Source organism: Rhinolophus sinicus, linkage group LG12 (assembly GCF_036562045.2).
Source record: "Rhinolophus sinicus isolate RSC01 linkage group LG12, ASM3656204v1, whole genome shotgun sequence".
NCBI lineage: Eukaryota > Metazoa > Chordata > Mammalia > Chiroptera > Rhinolophidae > Rhinolophus > Rhinolophus sinicus.
In genome coordinates, this window is record NC_133761.1 from 57,157,707 (window position 1) to 57,170,876 (window position 13,170).

Below are 13,170 nucleotides of genomic sequence, written 5' to 3' on the forward strand. Positions count from 1 at the left end.
AGTAAGCTTGCAATCTAGCAGACACCATTCCTAACAACGAATGGGATTTCTTTCACTTAATAGTTTTTGGTCAAAGCAAGAGATTCTTCAAAATTACGAAAAAAGAAAAGAAAAAGAAAGTAAGAAATCAGTAAACAAAACAATTAAAACATTCTTTGTGCTTACAGCCCCAGGTGATCACCACCTTGAATTTTCGTGGCATAATTCATTGACATCTCTTCACCTCTCTGTCTCATTGCTCTGCTGGGTTGAGTGTCATGACCTCTGCTGAGTGTCATGACCTCTGCCTGACTCATCTTTGTATCCCCAGTGCCTTACACACGCCTCACAACTGCTAGTCCTGCAGGAAATATTGACTGGAGGAGGCTGTCACCAGTTAAGCAAAGGTGAGGCTGACAACAAACTGAACACAAAAGTCAAATGTGAATGTGTTGGCTTTTACTAAGGCTTTTCTTTTTTTAACGATCATATGCTGACATTGACTTTCTGTCTTTGGTGTACAGGTCTATGCATTTTAACATATTTGTAGATCTGTATATCCACCACAATAAGGATACAGAAGGTTCTATCACCCCCAAAACACCTCCCTGATTGTCACATCTTCCTTCCGCCCAGAATTCCTGGCAACCACAGATCTAGTTTCCATCTCTAAACTTTTATCTTTTGAGACTGGCTTCTTTCACTTGGCACGACGTCTGAGACTCATCCAAGTTCATGTGTGTATCAACAGTCTGTACTTTTCATTGCTGAGTAGTGATGTATCACATGGTGTACCACACTTAGCTTATTCTTTCACCCGCTGAAGGACATCTGAGCTGTTTCCAATTTGGGGTTCCAATAAATAAGGCTGTTTATGAACATTTGTATACCAATTTTCATGTGGACGTTAGTTTTCATCATCTAGTGTAAATAAACAGCAGTAGAATTGCTGGGTCATGTGGTAAGTGCATATTGAACTTTCTAAGAAGCTGCCAAATCATTTTCCAAAGTAGCTGTACCATTTTCAATCCCACCAGTCACGTACAAGGTGTGATCAAAAGATACAGTGAATGCTTAAATAAAAAGATTATTACAGTAAAAGACACATTGCCATTAATCCCCCTCAAAATACTCCCTCTCGCTTCGAACACACTTACCTCATTGTTCTTGCCACTTTCTGAAGCAGCTCTGGAAGTTCTCTTTCATGAGTGTATTTACCTCATCCTCCATCATGATTACGCTCCACATCACACATCGCTTCTGGTATACTGCAATTTCTGTCAAACACAAACATTATGGTGTGTCCTCATCCACCTTATTCACCGAATCTGCACCATGCAACTTCTGGCTCTTCCCCAAAGTCAAAATGACCATGAAAGGAAAACATTTTGAATCAATTCAGGACATTGAGGCAGCCACGACAGCACAACTAAAAACACTCACGAAAAAAGACTTCCAGAATTGCTTCAGAAAGTGGAAAGAATGATGGGATAAGTGTGTTAGAAGCAAGGGGGTATTTTGAGAGGGATTAATGGCAATATGTCTTTTATTGTTTATATATATATATATATATATATATATATATATATATATATTTATGTATTTAATTTAAACATTCACCGTTATTTTTTTTATCACACCTCATATATAAGTTTAAGTTACTCCACATCTTTGTCAGCACTTGGTATTGTTGGGTTTTTTTTTCTTCATTTTAGATATTCTAATATGTGTGTAGTAATATCCTGTTGTGGTTTAAATTTGCATTATCCTAATGGCTTATGGTGTTGAACTTCTTTTTATGTGCTTATTTGCCATTTTTATATCTTTTATATCTGTTTAAGTTCTATCCCCATTTTTAATTGGGTTGTTTGACTCCTTATTGTTGAGTTTAAAGAGTTAATTATATATGCTGGCTATAAGTCCTCTATTGGATATGTGATTGAAAATATTGTCTCCTCAACTGTGGTTTGTCCTTTTTATTTTCTTAACTTCAGACCAAAGTTTTTAATTTTGATAAAGACCAATTTTTCTTTTATGGATCATGCTTTTGCTGTTATTTCTATCACTTGGCCTAACCCAAAATCATGAAAATTTTCTCCTATGCTTTTTTCTAAAAATTTTATGTTTTTACAATGAATACACAGACTTTTGATGAACAAAGGAAATGACTTACTTGATGATAGATTTCCTTCTTAGTGTTAAATTTGTTCATCTGGATTCCAGGAAGTTATAGGAGTCTTCTGGTCTGTAAATGGCTCTTTCATCGCAAACAGGAACCACGGTCTGTTGTCTATAATTTAAAATTCAAAAAAAGTCTGATAAACAAGTTCTTTCATGTATGTCAGATTCATTTGGTGACCACAGCTGATCTGAACTAATATGAGACTATTGTCAGTCTTTTTTTTAAAATCCCTTTTAATGTGACCATTATATATTCCATTACAGAACTATTTATGTGATAATTAGGGGGTCCTACTCCAGTCCTGGATTGGGGTATTAAATAATATTCAATATATGGACTGTACTACATATCTACCATCTGAAAAATAATGAATTCTAAATCATATTTGCTCATAAGTGTTTCAGAAAGAAGATTGTATATCTGAAATTTAAATGGGTCTCATGATATGATAGTTCTTATACAGGGAACCTCTTCTTCAGGCATCTCCTAGTCCTTGTCAAAAGTTCTCACTTACGCGATTAAGGATGGGAGGAGACATTATGTACAGTGCTGTAGTCAACCTAAATAAATGTGTTTTCTCGTGACAAAGGAAGATTTATGGTGCATTTGCCCATTGTTCTTTGTGACAGTAAATAAAAATACTGACCAGTGAGGCCCTGACTATCAGAGAAGGCCTTTGTTTTCACATTACAGTACGTATGTGCATGGCAGGTGTGTTAGAAACAAGATGGCCAACCTGGGTCAGGTTCAAACATGGACACCTCAGACTTCCACAGACTGGGTTTCTGTGTGTCCATCAAGGCCCAACTAAAACACCGCCAGGGGGATGGGACGTGTGACCTGACTTGAGACAGTGCCTGGCATAGAGCAATGTCCCAATAAAAGTTAGACAAAGGTCATCTGACCACAATATTTTGTCATTTCAGCTGCAGCATTGCCTGGGATTGTACAGAAGGAAGTCAGCCCGTGAGACTGAGGATGTCATCTTCTGGGTAGTTTGAGAGGAGATCCGGGAATCTCAGCTCTGCAGTGGGTCATTTTATTAGACACGGATCCAACTGGAAGACATACTGTGTCCCGACGCGTGTCTTCCCTCCTCACTTACAGCTACACACATTCCAAGGAGGACCTATGATTCGATTTCATCCTCTGTCTGACACCAAGTACATCCTGAGACAGTTTGGGAACTACTCTCTATTGGCTTCCAGAAGCTTATCTCTAGACTTAAAACCTGAAGAGAACAAAATTAGGAACCAAGAACAAAAAGGAAGAGGGATTTTGCTGTCCTCTTTTTTTTTTTTTTAATTCAGTTACGGATTTTTGTCTTGCAGAGCTCAATTTGGAGAAACGCAGTTAGATACGAGGCAGGGTTGGTTCAGGGGCAAGGCCATATTTAGAAGCTCAAAATGCTTGTTTTTGTGGAGCCAAAGGAATCGACACTTCTTTTTTTTTCTTCACGAAAGAAAACAGAAGCTCATTATTCTGGCAGAGGAAGTCCAGAAGTTTTGAGGTGGAGATTAAACCTTACTCCCAAACACTAAGACTCCTGTTCAGCTTCTTGGTTAAGAGTACGTTTTAGTAGCTTTTAAAAATGGTTAGCAGGCTACATTGGTCGGCTTTCTAAATAATTTAGAGAACTTGTGACCTGGAGCTTTCATGGAGTTGATGTAACTGTTCTGGAAATCTTTTGACTTGAACTTGAGACTCACTTTCATACAGCTGCAGTATGTCCACCGTCAACAGCAGACTGTACCCAGAAAAGCAGGAGGGGAAGGAGGAGTTGGGGGAGAGACATCCTTAAAAGAATTCTTTCCTGGGCTGCAGTTCCACGTATGGACCACCAGGTGTCTCCGTCTTCACACAAGCAGTCGGGTGTAATGGTGTACTTAACTGCCAGATTGTTTTTAAAGCCAAAGCCATTTTCTGGAAGTTGGTACAAATGAATATAAATGTGCAAACTAAATCACTTTCAAACTAAATAATTTTCAACTCCCCATCTAAGTAGGAGTAATCAATTGGGCCTTGTGTTTATCTTCTAATGTTGTTTAGGAGAACTAATTGGGGTAGTAAGTAAGCCAATGGATTTGGGAAATGGTGGGGAAAAAGAATAAATAATTTATCCTCTTCCAAAATCTCATCATCTGGTGTTTGTAAAATACAAGGTTCTTAGCATGCAAACAGGTTTATGTTCCCAGGAAATTCTTTTTGGTAAAAATAGACAAATTACATTCTGAGCTGGCTTCTGTACTCTATAGTTAAATTTGATGGTTCAATTTCTACTTTAGTTTGTTCTCCAATTTCAATCCTTGGCCCTGATTTAGTTGAAAACAACTCTCTACCAGGAAGTGCAAAAATGAGATTTGATTTCTTTCTTCCCAGAATTGAGAATGACATTGTAATAGTTACCTAATCAGATAATTCTAGTAAGCTCCCGAAGATACAACTGAGGCAACTGAGTCTATCTTGGGAAGACGTGCTGTTCTCGTGGTCTGCAAAGAAACACCACCAGATCAAGCAGTTTCATGGATATCTTTTCTATCTCCCCATTCCTTTTCTTTATTGATTTACTTTTCTTTTTAAGGTATCCAAAAGATAGTTGCCACCAATTTAGGAATCTCCTCTTTTAAGCCTTGCTTGTCAAAACGTGGACATTTCTGAAAGCCTTAGATATCCTTAATTATGCTTTAATTACGTTTTCCAAAGACATGACTAGAAAAATCAACCATTAATAGTATGGAAGAGGTACTTTATAAGAAAGAACTATGTTATCCTGTACAACCTTTTTCATAAGGTCTTGGGAGGCGGAGGAGGCGACAGACATATTGCATATCACAATGCCATGTTCAACCTGAAGACTTCCTTTTTCTGTCATTGTTAATTTTTGTTTGGTTTTGTTTATTATTTTTGATACCTTTAAGACATTACTGTCCATTTCTCCAGCCACTATGGACATGAAGCTATTTGTAGCAGGAGCAAAACACACCCTCAGGGTTGTGTTCTCACCAGTGCTGTTGGTCTGTCATTCCTCATCCTTTAGATATTTGTTAAAGCTCTGTGTTGTGTTTCTCAACACCATTTATGATGTCATTTGTTCATTCATTTGACCAATGTTTACTACTTACTGTGAACTTCATGCCGTGAATAAAATAAAAATGACTAAGGACAGTCCATTCTCTCAAAAAGCTATTAAGCAGTGAGTAGAATTCTACAACCTATTTCTTACACACACTTCTGGATCATATTGAATACAATGGAAATATTTAATGCTGCTGGTATTTGTGGGATCGCACAATTTTCTGGGTTTGGTTATGTAACACTTTAATATATAGTTATGTTTAAACAGCATTGTTATTCAAATACATGAAATACTGAGTCATATTATTATAGTAGAGGTGAAACTCAGTCATCCATATGTTTATACAAAATTACCATGCCAATAATCTCCCCAATATTATTTAATTAACCTAATAGATGCAAACAGAGAGGCACGGACGGCTACACCCCATCTATAAAAAGGAAAATTGCAATTCACTTGGTAAAATGATTTTCACTTGGCTTTAGTAGTCTGGATATAATTATTTTACTTTTATTATTATATTTAAGTCATTACATCTGTTTCCAAAATGTTCTGGAATGGAAGATTTAACAGGAAGCAAGTTCTGCAACTGGATCCCCTTTCTCTCCAAGCATAGCATCCATGGTGATGAATGAACATAGGGGAAGAAATAAAAGCAGCACAAACTGAAAGGGAAAACCTCTAAATGCTTAGGTGAACCTTGGCTAGCATGAAATGGAGAGACTCCATCTCTTCTGTTTCCTCTGAAAACCATTCTTAAAAAATCCCACAGCGCATGTTAAGCAATAGTCAAAAGGCCAAATAAAAAAAAAAAATTGTTTTAAACTAGGCAAGATGAAATGGTGGAGAGAAATTTGCATTTTTTTGAGGATGTGAAATCTGGGCCAGTTCCTCTGATTTGAAAAGGAACCAAACAGGGCTATGTTGCTTTGTAAAACTGTGAAAATATGTCTGCTTAAGCAGAAAGGACCCCTGTAAAGTCTGTACAAGACAAATTCAGGGTCAAGGAAGTTCTCCATGCTCTTTCATTTACTGGCTGAACTCTGACTAATTTGCCAACTATAAACTTGCATTCTTCTTGCTATTTTCCACTTAGGAGGTCATTCACGAATTCATTCAATTAACATTGGTTGAATGTCAAACAGCAACAAGCACGTAAATGAACAGACATGGGTCTGACCATCAAGTGGTTCCCTGGTTAATGGGATAGCAAATGGATCCCTCAACTCACAATTGTGATACAAACACAATCCCAGCAGCTCAGAGAGTTGATTCTGTCATACACTTGGGTGTACTTGAGCTTGGCCTTACACTGTAACTAGCTTTGGGTCCGCCATGAAATGAGGGAAGGCATTTTAGGGAAAAATGAAGACGACCATGAAAATACAGAAAACATGCAATTATATACTTGGGAAAGAAGAGTGTGGCTGGCGTATGTATTCATGGGACAAAAGCAGCAAGAGATTAGGATAAAAAAGGTAGATTGAAACGATGTTACAGTCCCTCATACCATGACAAGGAGCATAGCAGTTATTATGTAATAGGTACATTTAAATGATGTTTTACAGTTAAAAAAATAAAACACTGCATCATGATTTTATCACTTAGCTCTTTAGGTTGTAACAGAACGCCCAGTGAAAATGGCTTAAGCAAAAAAGAGAATTCATTGGTTTGCATAAATGAAGACGCCCAGAGGTAGACTTCAGGCACAGCTTGGACTCAGTGCCCAAACGACATTGCTAGGATCCATCTGTCTGTTAGTTGTAGGTTGGCTCCATTCTCAGGCTCCTGGTAGTAATGTCTTACCTCACTCGGCTGCCATGACCTCAAAGGGATGTTGTCAAACACCCACCTGACAAACCCAATCTCCCGATAGTTCAAATAACAATGATGGCATTGAATTCTTATCTTGGTTACACACTACGTGCTGAAGCAAGCACTGCAGTCAAGGTAATGGGAGGCACTGGTGGGTTTTTTAACTGAAGAAATGGACTCCACTCCTATAGCCTAGGCTTGGCCAGAAGTCATGATGTTTTCAAAGCTCTGTGGCCAGAAGAAAGTAATTGTGGGACACGACAAACGGCTACACTGAGTCCCTGAGAGGCTAAGGAACTGGCTAGTAAGTTGTCTCCCTGCTAGTAAACAGCAGAGCCTTTGAAATCTCTGTTCTACGCTATCATTTTAGGATAATCCTGAACGCTGACCATGAAAGGTTGTTGGCAAGGAAGTGATGTGGCCAGGCCCACTTTCAGGAAGGTGATTTGTGGCAGTGTGGAGGACAGCATATAGGCAAGAGACCCCGAGGGCAGATGACAAGTTAGGAAGACTTCTTTGTTGGAATTAGGGCAAGGACATGGGGACAGGCAGGGAGAGGGCCGGCAAGAGAGGCATTTCAAAGGTAGAATCATTAAACAGATTTAATGAGAGGAGGAGGGAGAGGAAATATGTTTCTTGTTCCTCATCCTGAAAGTATATTAAGGCTCAGTTTTCCCTAGATTTGACATTTCTTAAATTCCTTTCATATGAGTTAGTCATTTAATAAGCCCTTCCTCTAATAACCAGTCACAGAGACTGTGTCTGATACTCTGCCAGGTAGTGGCAGGGAACTCAAAGGACAGAGACCCACTCTTCCCTCAAGAAGCTGTCCACCAGAAACTCTGGCATAAGAAACGAGGTATGAGGATGCTATTAACAAGGTAGGAACACAGGAAGAGGAATGGAGTAGCAAGGAGGAGAAATGCGAGGGTGCATAGAGTGGACGCTGTGGTACCACCCAAAGTGTTCCAGAATGAAAGAATTAACCAGAAGCAAATCTTGCAACTGGATTCCCTTTGTCTCCAAGTATAGCATCCATGGTGATGGACGAGGCAGTTATTTAAGACAGAGACAGTCATCATTCCCCCTTTGCTGGGAGTAGACAGCTCTCAGCTTTACCTCTAGGAGTGGCACTCAGCTGAAGAGTCACCTCACTCCAGGGCATGCCTGGAAGGGATGTGAATTCATACAATAACTAGTCATGGTAGGATATAAATACCAGGCCTCCTTGCCTCAAGGCAGGAGGGCTCTAAAGGGCATTCCAGCTCCAAACCTTCCAGGGGGACCCGCTGGGGCCTTTGCTATAACTGCATCCACCCTCTCCCTCTTCCTAAGCATGTATCCTATATTCCCCTATTGGTTTTGATCTCAGGAGTTGCCCCCAATAAGCTTTCTGCACATGCCTTCTCCTCAAGATGCCTGATCAGTGGACCCAGCAGGGTAAGCTGAGAGGAATTCTGTGTAGATCCCAAGTAGGCAGGAATTACTCAGCTCTGGAGCTCAAGTTGTAGCTGTGGTTACAGACTGATGAGTCACCAACAGATAGATGATGGTGAATCTTGGAACTAGATGGACTCATATATGGGAAGATGGGGACGGAAAAAAAAACACAGACGAAAAAAAACCAAGGAACTGCTCTCTCCACTAATTGACCTTTAACCACAATCTTTTTGCACCCCATACTCTTTTGAGTATTCATGTACTTTTTCTGAAGGATTTTTGTCCTGAAGAAAACTGCAGGCATTAGTACTTTCAGTTTTATGGTTATGATGAACTATGTCATACATGCAAAAGAATATATGTATGTTAAAAAGTCACGATGAAATGAAATGAACTCCCCACCACCCCCTGCAGTGTAAGAGATGAGACATCACCAAAAACTCGGAATTTCCTCTGTACTTTTCCATGATATTTGCTCCCTCCACACCCCTCGAAGTTCCTCCCAGCACTAATGCCCAGCTAGTGGATACTGACAGGACACTACTTGAAGCAGTTACACATTGTTACCTCGGGATGCTCCAGCCATTGGGCACCTTCCCTGGGACCCTCTGGACGACTCCATCATCCAGCTTCTCAGAGGAATTCTGTCTGGCATGATGTGAAGCAGTTATCACTTTAATTTTATCCACATTGATAGCCAATTTTCTAGCACCAATAATTATTCACCCAGTTACAATATCACATTTGCCTTATACCAAGTTTCCAAATATGTGTGGGTCTATATGTGGGACATCTGTTGTGTTAATTGATCCTTCCAGCCCTGGTCCTGTATGACTCAGCATCATTACTAAAGCTTTATGCAAATGTCTTGATATCTGGTTGAGAAGCACCTCCTAATTTGCCTTCTGCAGGGGGCTCTTAACTATTCCTGACCCTCTGCTTTTTCATATAAATTATAGGATCAGTTTGTCAAGTTCTGTGAAAAACTCTGTCAGGATATTGATAGGAATATCAGGAAATCAATCAATTAAATTTGTAGAGAATTGGCTTAGTTACAACACTCAGTATTGTTAACTATGGACATAATATATATCTTGATTCAATTGGGTATTTAAAGTCACTCAATAAATTTTTATAAAGGTCTTACGTATATTTTGTTATCTTATTCATTGGTGTTTTGTATTTTTCATTGATACTGTAAATAAAGTTTCATCACTGTATTTCCTAATCGTAGCTGGTATATATAGAAAACATTTATGCGTGTCTTTAGTTTTCATGTTGCAGATGTACACTCTACTACTCGCTTACTAAGGAATTTTTAAATATAAAGAATGAGTGTTGACTTTTATTGCATGCTCTTTCTGTATACACTGAGACAATGGTTTTTTGTTTGTTTGATTTGTTCATGTAGTGAATGACTTTAATAGATTTTCTAAGATTAAGTTAATCATCTATTCCTGAAATGCACCCCACTTAGTCACCGTGTATTACTGTTTTATACATTGAGGGATTATGCTTGCTGTGTTTTCCTTAGAATTTTGCGTATATGTTCATGAATGAGAGCTTGTCTGAATCCCTCATCAAGATGCCCTCATCTGGTGTTTGTTATACAGGTTCTAGGAGCCTCAGAAAATTAGTTGGGAGTAAGTCATCTCCCTTTTCTATTCTTCGGAAAATTTGATGTAATGGTAGAGTCATCTGTTCCTTAAAAATCTGAATCTCTCACCTTAAATTATTTTGTGTCTCATGGTCTTTTTCAATCAGTTTTTATAATTTATATAATTTTAGGGACTCTGTTATTTATTGTGTTGCTCAAATTATTTTGGCTTTAACTTTTCATGGATTTTTAAAGGTTAATTTTTTTAAGTTTAAAAGCTATCTTTTTATTCTTATTCACTATTTCTATCTTAACTGCACTGTGGTTAGAGAAGAGAATCTGTATGATATTGATTCTTAGAAATTTGTTAGAATTGTTTGCTGTCTTAGCAGATGTTAAATTCTGTAAATAATCCAAGTACTTTGAAAATAAATTTTCTTTTCCAATTACTGAGTGCAGTTTCCTATGTATGTTGTTAGATAATAACCTTACTGGATTTTTTGGTATGCTGAACATATGTATATATATATATATATATATACATACAGAGAGAGAGAGAGAGAGAGAGAGGTGAAATTTTTCAATTTCTCTTTATACATGTCATTTTTTCATTTATACATTTTGCAACTACATTATCAGGAAGCTGCAGGTTAGATTTATTTTATTTTCCTGATGACTTAAAGTTAAATTTTTATGTAGTAACACTCTTTATCTTTAATAATGCTTTTGATTAAAGTCTTATCTTTCTGACATAATACAATTACATAAGGTTTCTTTCGACTAGTGCAGGATTGATATATGTTTTCTATATTAATTTACTTTAATCCTGCCTGTGTCTTTATGTTTTAGAGCTCTTTGTTGTAAATAATCAGATATCTGGATTAAAAAGATATATTATTAAGTGTTACAGACTTTGTCTTTGAATAGAAAAACTTAATTTACATTTAATGTGATAACTTTATATATGCAGATATATTTCTACCTCACTCTAACCTTTCTATTCTTTTCTATGTTTATTTTTTATCTTCTTACTTATTTTGTAATGCTTTGATTTATATATATATATATATATATATATATATCCCTAGAAGATATATATATATATATATATTCTGGGGTTTTTACTGGTTTTACTGGTTACCCTAGAAATTTAATATATATACACATATATATAAACATAATTTTTTAATAACATATATTATTAATTGAATTTTTATCCTATTCCAGAATAGTATAAGAAACTGAAAATTTAAATTAGATTGCCCTCTTCTTATTTTTTGTTACCATTGATTAATACATTCAATGTGTTTCAAACCCCATGAATTAGACTCAAATACACATTTACTTTTTATAAAGTACAACTTATTCTTTATTTTAAAACTTTTTTTGGTTAGTATTGTTTTAAATATCTACTCCCCATATATCTAGAAATGCAAGTCCCACCCTAAATTTTTAACTTCCCAGAGAACTCCTTAAATATCTATAGGCATGGATTTCACAGTTCCAACTTGTCACACAACTGGGACACATCTGTATTAATTTTCTCTTTAACAAGGGCCTCTTGGCAAGTTTGAAATGTTGGCTTTATAGTGGTACTGACTGAAGTTTTCTGAAGCCCAATTCTCTTAGTTTGGTTTAACACCATAAATGCTTCTCTCTTGTTCATCATGGAATTAATATTTCTTTTTAAAAAACAGGGCCCTTCTACCAACTATCTTCTTCATCCACAAGAATGGATTATAAATATGTGTGCGTGTGTGTGTGTCTGTGATCACATTTGAACAATCTGCCTGCTACACAACAATTCCATTTCAAGTCTGTGTTCTGTGGTAGAAAGAATCAGAGCATAGCCCCACGCCCTCACCCCTATAGGAAGGCAAGGAACATCTGAACTCTATCTGTAGCAGGCAGAGCTGGTACCTAAAAGAGCGTGGAAAACTCAGCATGTACCTGCGACCGTTACGAAGATTGTATACAAGCATGGAGCTTATATAAGACGATAGAGAAACATCTCTGGTATGAGACCTCACTTGTGAAATATGGAACCTCAGTTACCAATGAGTATACCAAGGGTCTGGTGACTCCACTGCACGACAGAAGGTTTAGTCTTGGCCGAATACAACCTGTCAACATTCTGAGTTGAATGTCCTCAAAACCCAGACTCAGCTAAATATTTCCTGGGGCTCTAAGACTGACAAAGTCTTACTTTTAACATCTTCATGTTAAATGTGACCCTGACTAGAAGTGACGGAGCTTGGAGCTACCATGTGGAGGGAGGATTGCCTGTGGCAGAGCTGTTACCCCCGGGAAGGTGACAGTCATACTCAGAGTCAACCCTACCCAGGGGAGGTTGCCTACTGGCTTTGATGATTGGATCCCATGCTGGGGATCCAAGCCAAGTTCCACTCACATATAGAAAGCACACGTGCTGCTTTTAGAAATGGTGCATATTAATATCATAAATCTCAGTGATTGCCAAGACAGTCCTGCATATTGGGGACCCATTGTCAGCTGATGCTTTACTCAGACCTTGCCCTAACACCAGGCTCCCATCCAGTTATTTTGGCAGGTGGGTAGGCTGTCCAACAGTACTTAGGAGGAAGAATGAGGGAAACACAGAAAAGGTTCTCCCTTCCTTCTACAGTTCAGTGGCCTGCTCCACGCCCTTAAACTAGAAGAGAGAGCTGAGGTTGGCATGTGGATCTGGGAAAGGGCTGCAAGATTATCACATCCTCCCATCACAGCTGACCAGAAACTAAATTTGTCATTACATTTCTCCGTGCATTCATAATGATTGTATATTTCAGATTTTCTGCAATAGTCATGACTGAAAGCAGCTCATTGCAGGGTTCCTAAAAGGGCATTTGTCCTATGAAATCACGTGTCCCAATTCTGGGTTTGGGATTCTTTTCTGGATTCCTCATTCTGTGACAGATTCAATAGATAATCTCTACTGTCTTTTGTCCCCACTCAAGTTGAAATGAATGACAGTACAGAATTCCGATTTATATAGATTCTGGCCCTCTACTATCTGAGGTTTCTTCCTTCTCATGTGACTTTGCAAGACACCATTTAGGGTTT

The 13,170-nt window shown here is 37.9% G+C and overlaps 1 long non-coding RNA gene across 4 annotated transcripts in view; it reads right to left on the reverse strand.

Moving 5' to 3' along the window:
• The window catches only part of LOC141567926 (uncharacterized), a 316,152-nt gene that overhangs the window by 83,388 nt on the left and 219,594 nt on the right, over nucleotides 1–13,170 (reverse strand). For all 4 annotated transcript variants that reach the window (XR_012490914.1, XR_012490915.1, XR_012490913.1 and 1 more), the window contains exon 4: nucleotides 2,153–2,269. This is a non-coding gene — a long non-coding RNA (uncharacterized LOC141567926). The remainder of the gene's footprint in view (nucleotides 1–2,152; nucleotides 2,270–13,170) is intronic.